This window comes from Ischnura elegans, chromosome 3, assembly GCF_921293095.1.
Source record: "Ischnura elegans chromosome 3, ioIscEleg1.1, whole genome shotgun sequence".
In the NCBI taxonomy this organism is placed as follows: Eukaryota; Metazoa; Arthropoda; class Insecta; order Odonata; family Coenagrionidae; genus Ischnura; species Ischnura elegans.
In genome coordinates, this window is record NC_060248.1 from 93,188,765 (window position 1) to 93,203,314 (window position 14,550).

General features: G+C 41.7%; 1 non-coding gene across 1 annotated transcript; it reads right to left on the minus strand.

Moving 5' to 3' along the window:
* Positions 1–13,169: 13,169 nt before the first annotated feature.
* Positions 13,170–13,241, minus strand: Trnaa-ugc. The gene has a single exon. It is a non-coding gene; the product is annotated as a tRNA-Ala (tRNA).
* Positions 13,242–14,550: the final 1,309 nt, after the last annotated feature.

Below are 14,550 nucleotides of genomic sequence, written 5' to 3' on the forward strand. Positions count from 1 at the left end.
ATTCACACAGCTAGTTCTGCCAACTATCGTTAGCACGATCGCTCGGACAATCGTAATCTGAACGGGGCATTAGCCCATGCTTCTTCCTTTTTGAATTCAACCTCTTGCAGTACAAGTCGCAGCTCGAGAGTGACAGGAAGTCTCACTTTCGCTTCTCGGCCGCACAGCCCTCCACGCGATTCGTCCGTCTCTATTCCGGGAAGGACGGCCAGCGGCAGCGCGGAGATGGGCGAGGTTTTGGCTCGACGCTCGGGTGCCAATGCCTCCTCACCAAACAGCCGGAAGTTGACAGCGCTTGGTCAATAAACCCCCGCCTACCACCGTATCCAAAGCTTCCCGTGAGGCGTTTTTTTCTAAAAGGCCTATTGTTTCACTGTCACCTAATTGGTGAGCATGATAGGCATGTGGGTGTTCCCTTACTACCGGATAATTGACATCAGTTAATTAGTTTACCACCCATAATTGGTACGCTACAAACGCTCGAGAATGATAGGCACGAGAAAATGTCGCAAACACGGTTCTGTGCCTGATATTTTTACACGACCGGGCGCGTGGCGAACTTTGTCCACGATATATGCATTTATGTATATGAAAACACTCGATTTTTGTTAAAATATATCTTTATTTGTATTGGTTGAAGATTTTACATTTATAGGTGATATAGATGTGAAGGTACATTGGTGGTAAAGGTCGTACACGGCTAGTCGCGCGGCGTAATTTATACGTCACGGGTATCGGGTTCCTCTTGCCGATCTAAAAACAAAGTGCTACAAAACTTTGTGCTTTGAAAACTCAAAGGCCAATATAGACAGTCAAAGTACATTGTAAGAATGCACGAGGCCATTCTATGCCGGAATGTACGAACAATCCTTCGTTGTCGAAGATTGGCGTGCTTTATACGCCACTGCGCCCGCTCGAGGATTAAATCTGACTGTCCAATTACTATTATGCAATATCGTCCATGCAGTCCGTACTGTGGAACTACCGTTACAAATAAAGGATACAGAGATCTATCCACCAAACACACTACACGTGACCTGTAAGGACCACATAGATTAATTTTTTTCCACCGATGGCGTAACTAGGAATATGATTTGCTGGGAATGGAGGGCCCAGGCAACGGGCGATCCGGGAAATTTTTTGAAAAAGAACATGCCTGTAAATACATTTAATATCATTTTTGCACTTAAAATTTAACTTTAGCCTTTTTACTGCCACCAGGTCGATATATCGGCCCTCGCTGGTTGAGCGAAAACTGCCAGGGGCCGATTTATCGGCCCGAATTATTTCACTTTTTTTTCGTGATTGTGGCCTTTTCAACGGCTATAATTTATGTAAACACCCATAATCTATCTATGGTTATAAGATTTATAAATATATCTTAAGAATTGGGAAAACTTCTAGATGTATTGAATAAAATTAAGTAGCTGAAACATTTTTAAATGTGAAATGTTGCTAATTCCGGGAAATAGCCTTGGCAGTCTTCGTACATCCCACCCGAAATGGGCTGGCAGTAAAAGGGTTAAGCATATGCAATAGTTATACTTCAAAACTAAACAATAGTTTTAAATATTTTTTATATTTCTCTGAAGCTTTAGGGGGGGGGGGGGGAAATCTATCCCCTCATCCCCCCATAGCTACGCCGCTGAATCTATGTCTTTTCAATGCCTTGTTGACGGGTCGCGTCAGAATTTCGCGACGAATACGGAGGGTGAACCACGTAGACCGAGTGACGCTGATGATGTCGATTCCATGTCAAACGAAAAGAGTGCGACAGCATCGATGACGATGAAGGGACGGAAATTAAATATGAGACGGCAACACAAACTGTGGCTATGATATGGAGTCCGTTAAAAAGAGCCGAATATCCCACAATTCATACTCGGGTAAACAGGTCCGAAGCCACTTTCAGTCTTCATCGTTTGTTATTATTCCAAACATAACGATGAAAAGGAGAGAATTAAATTCTACAAAAGGCAAGAAGGAAATTAAAGTCAAAGTGAGAGCCGCCACTGTTACAACTTCAACAAATTCAATGAAGATGAGATCAGTAAATTTTGTTACACGCAAACAGCTGCCTAAGAGACCGCTATCGACAGAGAATTGCTCATTGCGTGCCTCGTATTCAGTCCTCGCAACTCGAGACCTTTGCGAAGAGTAACGTTAAGCTATATTCATTGTCAGTTGTAACTTCAGCACTATGCTGCAACTAATATTATTTTTGTTGAAATTAAACAAATATATAACACTTAAGTGAAATACTCATATTATGTTATCAGATTCAATAAATTTAATTGAGCTGATAAAGTTTATAAAAAGCATGGTGAAAGCTTGCCCAAAAAATCTCTGATTTTCAATATACCAAGCAGAATATCATCTTTCTCAATGGAATTCGCGATTCATAATTTATTCTTAAATTTTCAATGGCTATAGAGTTTGAAAAATAAAGAGACCCGATTTTCTCCGTGCTTTGATCCGTCACCTACTCCTCGAACAAATCGCGATTAAAAATCACCCTTTGAGCTATTGGAGCGCATCCCTACCGGACATCGTTTTTCAGCCACAACTGGGTCTTATGCATCTGTTCGCGAGGTTCGTTGCTCTCTAATCTATTGCGTGCGATTCATTTTCTCGGTGTGCATTTCTTCACCCATGAGTTAATTAACCCGACCTATAAAGACGTCACTAAAGCATGCAAAATGATCGTCAACTCTCGCGTTCCCCTATTTCAAACTTGCGAGAGAATGACAGTGTGAGAGTGTGGAAGCAGTGGCGCCGACTCCATGGGGCCTGAGGGGGCCCGGGCCCCCTCTAAAATTCGTTATGATTGTGAGGAAAAAATGTGTCAGGCTAGGCGATTTTCCCCGGAGTGTCCAGATATCGATATTCAAGTTATCAGGGTTCTAATGTTGATCATATGACTCTTCTAAAAATGCTTAAAAACTTAAAACTCAATACTTACTGAATTTCCCGGGGCAATATCCCCCGTTTGGCCCCTCCCAATATTTTTTGTAAGTCGGCATCCCTGGGTGAAAGACTTTATTCGTCATACCTAGTATATCCCTTTCATCTTCCCAATTCTGACAATTAGTCGGGAATTCGGGTTTGAGGAACGACCATGTTCGGTGTGACGCAGACATGGTCTTAGCCAGGACGATGGCTTTGGAAGGGGGGATTGTGAACCCGAATGGACATGACCTGAGTGGTCGGAGGAATAGAACCCCCCTCTGGTGAAAATGTAAAAATTTTATCTCTAGAAATCCCATTTTATACTATTGCGGCACTATGGAGAACTAATACAATAAGGGATAGAAAAGAACTTCGTTGTATTGATAAGGTAGAATAAATTTATTCTATAGAATTCAATTGATTTATTTTATAGGTTAATATTTTTTCTGCTAAAATAATTATGTTTAGGAGGGCATGTGTCCCCTCCTGGCTACGCCACTGGACACAGAAAGCGCGCTGAGTGATTCTCTTTTGTCGGGCGCTGTGCTGGTCTCCTCCCGAGCAATTGACTCTCCGCCGCGCCGCCGGCAGGCGCGGCTCGTCGTTGCCGGGGAAACGCCGCGTCGTCGGCCGGGAGACGCGTCTCCCTAGCGCCCATGTCGCTCCCTCGGGCGTGCGCCGATGACGAAGGGAGGAGGCAAGCTGGCAGTTGCTGGCAGTCACGCAGTCACCACAGAGGGGGGGCCGAGGGGTGGGATGATGCTTATCAGGAGTGAGGGGGTTGCGTCAAGGAGGGATGGGTGATGTAGCGGGGAGACTGCGCCCGTGGACCAGTCCATGTCGCTCCTCTTTCCCCTTCAAAACCGTGCGTCCCCAACGCCGACTGAAGCTTCTGCACCCCACCTTCCCCTCCCGCGCCCGCAAGCCTTAATAAACCCACCCCACATCAAGCACTCTCTCCGTCAACTTCGCTCAAAACCATTCCTCCAATTTGCCTCCTTTCTCTCTCCCTACCGTTGCCCGATAAATCTGAAAGATGCCCCCACCTATTGTAATTTTCCTCGGGGTAATGTATGTGATTATTTAATGATATATAAAAATAATAAGAAATCTCGGCACAAACGTAGAAACTGTTTTCATCGCGCAGGGGTTGGCTCAGAGAAATTTTGCTTGATTTCAGTCAATTTTTTATTTCTTTTGACGATGAAAATAGAAAATGTAGGTATAATATGCGAGCTTATATTAACGTTTAACCTGTACAAAATAGATTTCATAGCGAAGGAATAGAAGGATCGACAACTTTGCTATTTCCACATAGAAATTTATTGAGACCGATCGTAATCACCTTGATAATATTACTCTGTAACGAAACCATGGTTGGTCTCAATAAATTACCATTTGGAAATAGCAAAGTTGTTGATCCTTCGATTCCTGCGATTATGGATTTCCACCAAGTTACGCCCGCTACTATTAATTAGATTTCATAGCAACCGACGACCTGTGTAAGTTTTCCATTGCTGATAATTCATTATATAAAAATAAGATGCATATTTATTTTGTTATCGAAATCCATAGCTAAGTAACGAATAGAAATGAACCGGCTAAAATTCGGGTTCGACCGGTCACTGATTATAATCGATTTCAGAGTCATATACTATCAAAACCAGAATATTTTGCGTCATTAGCCATTGCACTGCGTGATTTAGAGGATATTAAGATAAGTCCAATTTTCAACGTACTGAATGAAGCATCGTGTCAACCAATGGCATGCCCAGGGTCAAAACTAGGGGCCAGGGGCAAGCCATGGTTACTCAAGTTGTAGGTAAGATTTAAGCATGGAAAAGGTGAATGAAATAAACATTTTAAGGAAACTGTCATAGCTCTTTATTATTTTTAAAAATTATTTGCTAGAAAAATATTATTTTCCTTAAAGACATTTGCGATTTTTGTTTCTACGGGGCGCAGCTCCCCCCTCCTGCCCCTCGCTGGGTACGCCCATGGTGTCAACTAGCCAGCCCTAAGCCTCTGCCGACCCCCGCATCCACCGCGACGATAAGTCCCACCGCTTCTCAGAATGAGCTGAAAGTGCTGCTCCTTTGTAGCGCTGACTCACAGAATTCCCGTAAAAAAAGATCGAAGCGACATTGCGTCACGCAAGAAAACTTTTTTTCGCAGCTTTTCATCGCGTTTGAGCCCTGGGCGCATCGTGGATCTTGAGCGGATGAAATGTTCAGGAACCTTTATCGCTATGGGGGTAGCCAAAGGAACGCATAAAGCTCTCCAATGCAAAGTGACGGCCTGTAATCGTTTTATGGATTCTGAAATATCATTCCGATGGATTACGCAGGCGCCTAGAACTCATCATCAAAGAATATGGTGTTGAAATATTATCGTTTCTCGATACTCTACCATCAAAGTTTATTCATCGACAACATTTTAATGTAAAAAACTGATATTTCTGTTGGGTATAGCCTTTTTAAAATATCAACTTATGACGTTTTCATCCATTTTTGGCTATTGAAAAGGAACTCGAGGTTTTACCGATTTATTTTGGACGTTCAAACTTTATCCATCGGTGAAATTATGATTCTATCTTGCATAAATTTTTCACAGCGATCAGATCTCAAAATGGTCTGAATTATATCAAGCATGTTATAATGTATGTTTTCAAAGCGAATGGACCAGGAGTTGCAATTCATCGGTGAAATTTACAACATGTCGTTTCAGAAATAGAGAATTGTCGCAACCGACCTAAAATAGTCGAAATTTGATAAATTTAACTATGTTAATCGAAAAATCATTAAAATATTCTGAGCGTGTTATCATGGTGCGGAAAAACCTACCGTGACTAAGACGCGACGAGAGCAAAAATGGGCAACCAATTATTATGCTATCAACATTACGAAGTACATGCAAAGTTAAAGTTCATTCTGGGAAAAATCGCCAATTAATTAACGTCGGCATCCCTGCATTAATATGGGCGTTGCAGATGTAAATATGAATGACATGACCGGCCAGTCGACATGGAACGATCATGCTTCGGCCGCTGGCCAAAGCGTCAACACAAGTCTTACCAAAATGGAGCAAGATATACTATCCATGGATCGTATAGAGTTCTCAGGCCATGCTTGGAATAAATTGAAAAGAGGTTACGATCATATCTTCCGGGATACCACCGCGCTGTTTGATGTCCGATGACGACAGTTTCGCCGGCAATTCCGTCAGCATCTTCAGGTTAAAAGTCAGTCATTGGAAGCCATAGAATTATGATCGCATCTGCAAATAACCGCGGAAGCCTTCCCTAGCACAGGAAACGAGAATGCCCCTAATTACAAAATTGTTCATTCGCAAAATTTTAAGTCCAGAGAGGAGAGAGAGGAACAGCAAAGGGGTGAGTCTGCCTCCACTAAATAACTTGACCACTACCGTAGAGTAAGTACACACTTACTCTATGCTACTATTTATAAATATTCACAAATATCAATATTTTTATAGATTATGGATAGTAGAAAAATTACAAATAAATTAAAAAGTGTCTCTACCAGTTTTCTTTTTTCTTTTGGGGTAAACTGTAGGACTAGATAATGTTTAAACATTTTCGCTAATTAACAACAGAATATGCGTTCTAATAATACGAATTTTATTTATTCCAACTCAATTTTGAACGAAACGAACGAAAAAGCCATTTCATTTATTCCAACTCAATTTTCCAACTTATTGTGGAAGATGAATGTTGTAGACGCAGTATTTTTCCCTAAGTTGAGTTACAAAGTCCATGAAGTTGACAAAACGGCTAATTTTATGGTACGCGGAGTCATTTATTGCACTGGCGTGTCAACACTTTTGAATTTTTCATAATAAAAAAAACAAATCAGAATTAAGAATTAAATTATCTTTAAATGACGTATTATTCATTATTATGCACTGAAGCCCAGATATAATTTCACAAAGTACAGCGGCACATCATTTTGACGCCGACAATAAATCCTAGGACGAAGTCTCGGCTGACCTCAGCCGAAATTTTTAAGATGTCCGTTTTTTTAGACTATTTCCGAGCTGCTAAACTCGCACTTAACAAGAACCTGAGTAGATTCGGGGCAGTGATGGTAAAGTCGATTTCGATTAAAATCGAAACAATAGTTTCAATTGTCAAAGATCGAGGAAATCGAGATTGAGTCATAATCTTACAATTAGAGTTTCAATCCAAACTCGATTTTTCTGCTTTGATCTTGACCATTTCGTTTTCTCAGCAACGTCACTACCTATCTTAAAATATATGTATATTAAAAATGTCTTATACCTATCTTAACGTCATCCGTCCTATGTGAAAGAATTTTCTCTAAGACCGGTAAAATTGGAAAGGCTCTTCGCCCTCTGCAATAAAATGGACATAATCGCGATATTTTATCTTCAATAATATGGGCGTAAAATATCGCGATATTTTATTGGAAGGTGATTTCTTTCGCCTGCTACATCGAGATATTTATCCCGATCAATCATCAAGAAAGAATATCATTCAGTTGATCTTTATTAGAAATGTTTAGAAAGCCAAATGGTTCCAAGCTGTTATCCCAAAACTACATCAACGAACGTGCTTTGTAAATTTTTACTGTCACTAATTCAAGCATGCATTCAAGTAGAATTTTTTCTTTCACTCAAATCTGTATGTTGAGTGTTCTTCAAGTGAATAATGGACATGCTTTTATACAAACATTTTTTCCAAAAAACAGCCTTTTGATTTAAGTTCCGATTTTTTGCAGGAAATTCGAGCGTTTCATTTCGATTAAAATCGATTGCTCGAATGATGGATTTCGATCGACATTTTTTCATCTCCAGCCCTGAGTAAGGCGGAAGCTAGAAAGTATCACGCCCTGCGCATCTTGGTTCGAATGCTTTTGCCGGCAACCTTTTTTTTAGTGTGGTAATGTATCAAATCGCCGCCCGTTAAAATCATGAAATATCCGATATCATGATCTATCATCAACGATATCGTGACATATTTTATCGGAAGAGGATTTCTTTCGCCTCATACCTCGAGATATTTTTAATGCGTCCGATACATGTCGTCGCGATAGAAGGTATCGCAATCGCCAATTACCGATATAATAAATTATCGTCGTGCGATACTAAATTTTCAACATCGCCCAGGCCAAGGAGATGTGACCGCTATGGCAGCGTTAACCTTGAGAGGAATGCATGGACGTACGTAGGCACGCGTGTCAGGGGGCACTTTCATTCTCGCGGCCACTTGCACGCTCATCGAAGTCGATCGATAATAAGGGCACGCATCTTCGGGGACACAAAACATCGACCGACGCAGCTGCATCGCCGCTTCAGCGTTTTGGAACGCTCTCCCTCCTCTGGATACGAGCCCACGTGGATGCCAAATCCAAAGGCGGAGCCAAAATGCGGCGCGGATCCGATAGGTGCGGAGGCAAGAATGTTAGCATCTCACCCTGTGGATCCGAGTTCAAATCCTGACGATTTCGGAGATATTTCACAGAGTGCTGGTCCCTGCTGGCGGGAATTTCAGTAATAGCATTCCGTACGTCAGATGGTACGTAATTCTTTGGTCCCATGGTGTATCTGGTTTTTCTTACTGTTGCCTCGTTCAGATTACGATTGTTGCAGCGATCGTTGGAACTATCGTGCATTCACACACCGATGGTTAAAACCTGCGCTGCCCTCTAGTGCTGCCATCTAAAGTGAACGAGATATTGACGGTTAGCAAAGCTGTTGAGGTATGCAGGGTCAAGATATTACTGTGTTCAACGTGTATTTGACGAATAATTTTTCTTCCGCCCGCATTCTTCCTTGTTTGGACAAATCCACGAAAAAAATAGAGCGAATGGAGCTTCACGAACTTTCAAACACGATTTTAATCGAAATAGATTTTTCCATCACTAATAGGAAGTGATGGCCCTCTTAGTCCTCCCCTAGTAATACCGCATTCGATGAAATGGAGTTCGAATAGTGCAAGCGATCCAGCAATCGTTGGAACTCTTGTGCATTCACACAACGATGGTTAAAATCTGTGCTGTCCTCTAGTGCTGACATCTAAAGTGAACGAGAAATTGACGGTTAATAAAGCTGTTGAGGTATGCAGGGTAAAGATATTACTGCGATCAACGTGTATTTAACGAATGATTTTTCTTCCGCCCATTTTCTTCCTTGTTTGGACAAATCCATGAAAAAAAACAGAGCGAAGGGAGCCTCACGAACTTATCGTCTTTTTCTTGTCGTTTCCTTTTCCGGTCCCCCAGCGCCTAACCATCGTAAAGTGGCTACGTTCGGAACTACGGTAACTATTGTCAGGACATGCATTCACACAGCTAGTTCGGCCAACTATCGTTAGGACGATCGCTCGGACAATAGTAATCTGAACGAGGCATGATCACGCTATCGTCGATGCCTGGTGTCTCTCCACCAGTCGTTACCTCCCTTTCCCTAAAAGGCTCATATTATTTGTGCTGTCGGTAGTGGCGTAGCCATGACTTACTACCCGGGCGGCCGAGCATAAACGTATCGTTTGATAATTTATTATTTCAACAAATGGAAAAACTTTTTTTTTTTATGTATGATATTTTATTATTTGTAGACATTCCCCGCTTCATGCTTAATTTATTTTCTTATATGCCTAAATATTTCTCTAGCCACGCTCCTGGCTGTCGGTCGCCTCCTAAATATCTTTCAACATCGCATCAAGATCAGTTCGCGTGTAAATATGTATTTCCCACTTAAAACTCTCGCCAAACCGGGTATCCAATGCGGCTAGATCGACTTGAAAAGTAGATACAGTCTCCCCAAGTACTAGTCTGGTAGGCATCGATGCTAAGCTGGTTCACGGGGGTCTGGCTATCAACAAGGGCCGCAGCGGCTACATTTTATTATCCCATCCCCGCAGTGCCTGTCATGCAAAGGGGGGTTGGGGAGGGGTGGCGCTCAAAGGATCAATCCCCCTAGTTCCCATTCCACCCTCGTTTGCCCCCATCCTCCCTCTACTCCTCGACCGGCGTCTTGGACTCGATATATATCGCGTCGAAGCATCGCCAATGATCGGTTCCACACTTCCACCTTCGATCTTACGCAAACGGATACGATCATTTCTGGACTTCGCCTTAGGTGACTAGATAGAGGAGGCCTCATTCCATCCCTTAGAAAATTTGTTTCTGTCGGCATACGGGCGCATTTTCATCGGATTTCAAAATGCCAGCAGCGAGACGATGAGTGCAGAACGATCCGATTATTTTCAATATTTTTCAGCACGAAATTTGCAATCGCTAAGAATAGCATCGAAAATTTATCAATTTGATGTTTAATCTAATGATCTAATCACCACGAATAAAAATTTCGGTTCAAAGCCCTCACATACCGGCGTGAATTTCGAATCACTCTGCTCGTTAGCGACGTGCGTGGCGACTTTAGTAAACCCATTTAAATGCGCGTAGGGATGGACGGAGCAAGAAAAAACTAGTCAGTAGAATAGCGCAGGCGAAGAGGGATTTCTACAAAAAGAAAAATTCTCTTACAGATGAGAATACAAGCATAGACATAAAGAAACAATTCATCAGATGCTACATATGGAGTATGTTTCTCCATGGAAGCGAGGCTTGGACGTTGACAGCAGCAGAAAAGCCAAGAGAGGAAGCATTCGAAATGTGGTGCTACCGAAGAATGATGAAGATAAAATGGATTGACCGTGTAAGTAACGAGGAAGTGCTAAGAAGAGTGGGAGAAAAGAGAAGTTTTCTAAAAACCTTAAGCAGAAGACAAGATAATTTAGTTGGCCACATTTTGAGGCACGACGGCCTGATGAAGACTATCGTAGAAGGACAGGTGGAAGGGAAGAAGGGCAAGGGACGGCCCGGAATGATTTACATAGGACAGGTTATAAAGGATGTAAAAGAGAAGAAATACGTCGCTATAAAAAGGTTAGCGGATTGGAGAGAGAAATGGAGAGCTGCGTCAAACCAATCTTAAGGTAACCTGTTTACACGATACATTAACACGTACAAGTTAATGTCTGTTTGCATGAATGATTTTTGTGGACCGGAACGGAACATGTACGAATACATGAACCAACTTAGAACAGGTTCTATTTTCTGTGCATGCATTCGCACAAGTTGGGTGGTTACACAGTGCATTTTGGCGTTCATTCTCGCGTTCGTACATTTAGACATTAACCCGTACGTGTTAATGTACCGTGTAAACAGGCCTTTAGGGTTGTTGACTAATGATGATGATGGGCGACGAGGTGACTACACATCTAGAGGCCGACAGGAGAATCCTTTATTGTATTTGTAATATTCGTGACTATAATTTAGATGTTTTGCCCGATGATGTGATTCGACACGAAAAAAAAATTATGGCATGAAATTTAAAATTGCGCAGCGTGACTCGTGAAGCTTGCGACGATAGTGGTCCAGGATTCCTCATGAGTCCTCGTGAAAAAGTTTTGATGCTTATAGGACCTCAGCGGAAACATATAAAAATGTGTAAAAAGTATGCTATCATGCTCTCCTTCGTATTTTGAAGACGTATCATGAAGATAGTTCAGAGTGAATTGAAACCGGTAGATAATTTCATGAGGATATAGAAAATGTATTGACCCCGGCCGTGAAGTAAAATTGAAGTAATTGTCGAAATTTGATAATAAATTTTAATTTATTAATACCAATGCAGGAAAGATCATGAAAGTTGCACTACATCTACACGTTACCAACCCTTTTTTGCTACAATCCGTTATTTTCCTGGACATTCCTTCTTCTTTTCCCCTAAACCCCTCTTCCATTCACCTTATTCAAGAAGCCTGCTTTCTTATTTTCCCTTCCCCGCTTGCCCATCCCTCCATCTCTGACTTCAACCTGAGAGGAGCTTCCTAGCTTCAATGTACCCTCGCCCCTCTCATTCTCCTCCAGCAAACGACTTATTTCCTCTTATCTCTTCCAAAAGGATTCTTCCCTTACGGGCCATTCCGACGAATTCCTCATTCTTCTCCCTTTCTACACAATGGTTTTCTCCTTCACAACCATTTCTCGAAAACACCTACTTCAGGATCGAGTCGATGACTCTTGTGCTGGCTGCGAAGTTGGTTCTAGTGTGATATAGTGTGTGGCCTACTTGTGTAATTCCTTTCAGATTTACGATACTAATTTCTTGTCCTGTGTGGAGAAAAATCGAAACGCTAAAAAATAAATCGATAGTTTAACCTTCAGAGGCCGCTCAATAGCCTCAAATGCGGCAACAATTTATTTATTCAAATCGACAAAAAGCGTTGTTTAAAAAAGCAAAACTGAATACATATAATACGGCTGTTCAAAATGCACTCCCATCTAATAGCTTCAAGTATTATAATTTCTTTTGTTTTTCAGCATCGCAAAAATTATAAGTTTTTCTGAACACTTTTCTAAATCGACGATGAGGTCACATATACACCCTTTTTACGGTTTTAAGGAATAATGTTTATCGCATTGTGTTTGGGCGTTACATGGAAATTTTCATACTGCTCTGGAACTTAGGTACTTTCATGGATCAGTTTTCCACCGATAAAACATTTCGACGGAGAGTACGGCTGCCCACTCCACCGTAAACGCCGATGCGAGCCACATTCACGGACAGATGATTGGTTCTTCCCTCTCAAGCCATACTCCCGCGGCTTGCTTCGCAAGAATTGAGGGAGCAATTTCGAGGGAGGGACCTTCTCTCTTCATATTTCATTAACGCATTCAAGATCAAGTCGGTGGCATAAGTGCGACCACGACACGTCACACGCTCTCATTAATTGGGTTGCTTGGATGAATTATTTGTACCACTTATTTTTTTAAAAAGAGCGACCAGGGTTTCGATGGAGAATTATCATAATCAGGCGTCAATAGGCTGGTTTCCTATTGTTTTTTTATGGCCTAAATCGAAAGATTATTACTCCTGGAGTACATATTTCACACTTTTGGTTTTTTAATGACGATATCTATTTTTCGCGATAAAATGAAAAGTGAAAAATTTCAAGCCCGCGAAAACGCGACGGCTAAGTATGAATCAGTGAATTTTGGTCAATAATTGGACTTTTTGCACCAGAATTGATACTTCTGACTCAGTGCGTATTCTAACACCTTTAAATATACACGATTGCGCCCTTGACACTTATGCATTTATCTTATACTATTAGATATTATAGAACTTTATATTATATATATTACTCTCTAAATACAATAAAAAAAGCGTGGAGGTGCCGGGGATCGAACCCGGGACCTTTCACATGCAAAGCGAACGCTCTACCACTGAGCTACACCCCCCCGTGCTGAGAGAACATCTCACCATTTTAGATAATCAAAGTTCATTTAAAACTTGGTGGCCCCTGCGTGGAAGTCGGTTTCGGGTTCGGCGGGAGGACACCAGCCGTTAACCTGTGTTGAGAATACAAATAATCGGGCTCACGTAGAGAGATTTTGACCACCTAAGTTCGGCCTCGCATACATTCAAAATCTTCCTTATTCAGGGGAAAAATCCAGCTCCTCTTATCAAATCATCACGGCAAAATATACAAAGCTAAGAAAAACGCAAGAATGAAAATGTGAGTTGACAGGAAAGTGGATTAGAGAGCTGTATCAAGCCAATCTTCGGATTGTGGACTTACGATGTGGATTCCGTCATTAATTAACGCATTTTCATAAGATTAAACCAGCGCTTCCATAAGAGGCTGTATTAATATGCGGTTGTTTAAATCCAATTTCCCGAAAACATATCAAGGAAAACCTATTCCTTGTGCCCGTCAGTCAATGCAGTTTAGCTAGACGATTGTTTTGGAATTTTCATAAAAATAACAGACACCTCACATCTCGAACCTCCTTACGAAAAAAATGGAAGGTAAAAATCATGGCAGTAGCGAGGGAGGGTAGGGAGGTTCAACCCCCCCCCCCCCCCCCGCAGAGGTATTCTGACAGGTGTATTCCTCCAAATGAACTCTCCCGGAATTTATTAACCCCACTATACCGCCTCCCCGAATTTTCGTCCTGCTAAGTCCTAGGTAATAATTGTTAAGTATGTGTTCTTGGTATTTCAATAATTTTGTAATAATGATTCGAGATATCACCGTTATCTGGTGTGTTGCATACGCAAGTGCATGCCGGTTGTGGCTGTGAGCTGTCGCTTGCAGTCACTCACAAACCAGCGTTGAGTGAACTTTTTGAAAGATCGAAGTGATCTTAAGTTTTGTACGAGGCAATTTTTTCTTCAAATAAATGCAATCTTTAGCTGAACTGTTTTTTATTACTTACGAACCATACCTCTCAACGATAATTATCCCAAAAGTGATCGTTAACGCTGATTAAATTACTTAACCTCACTGGCGATCAATTGATACAATGGAATATTGAGTTTGCATGCTATAGAGAGGGGTCACGAGTGATACAAGATAATTGATCGCGAAGATGAGAGATATTTTCCGAGGAAAGTTCCTCTTTGGACGTTCGTCCGCATAGCACGAACACACCGCCATTCCCCTTTGGTGATACGATACTTCCACGTTGGTCTCTCGAAAGAGTTCATCTTCTAAGCCGAGAGTCGGATGTGGATCTGATGTGAAGGGGGATGCGAGATCACGGC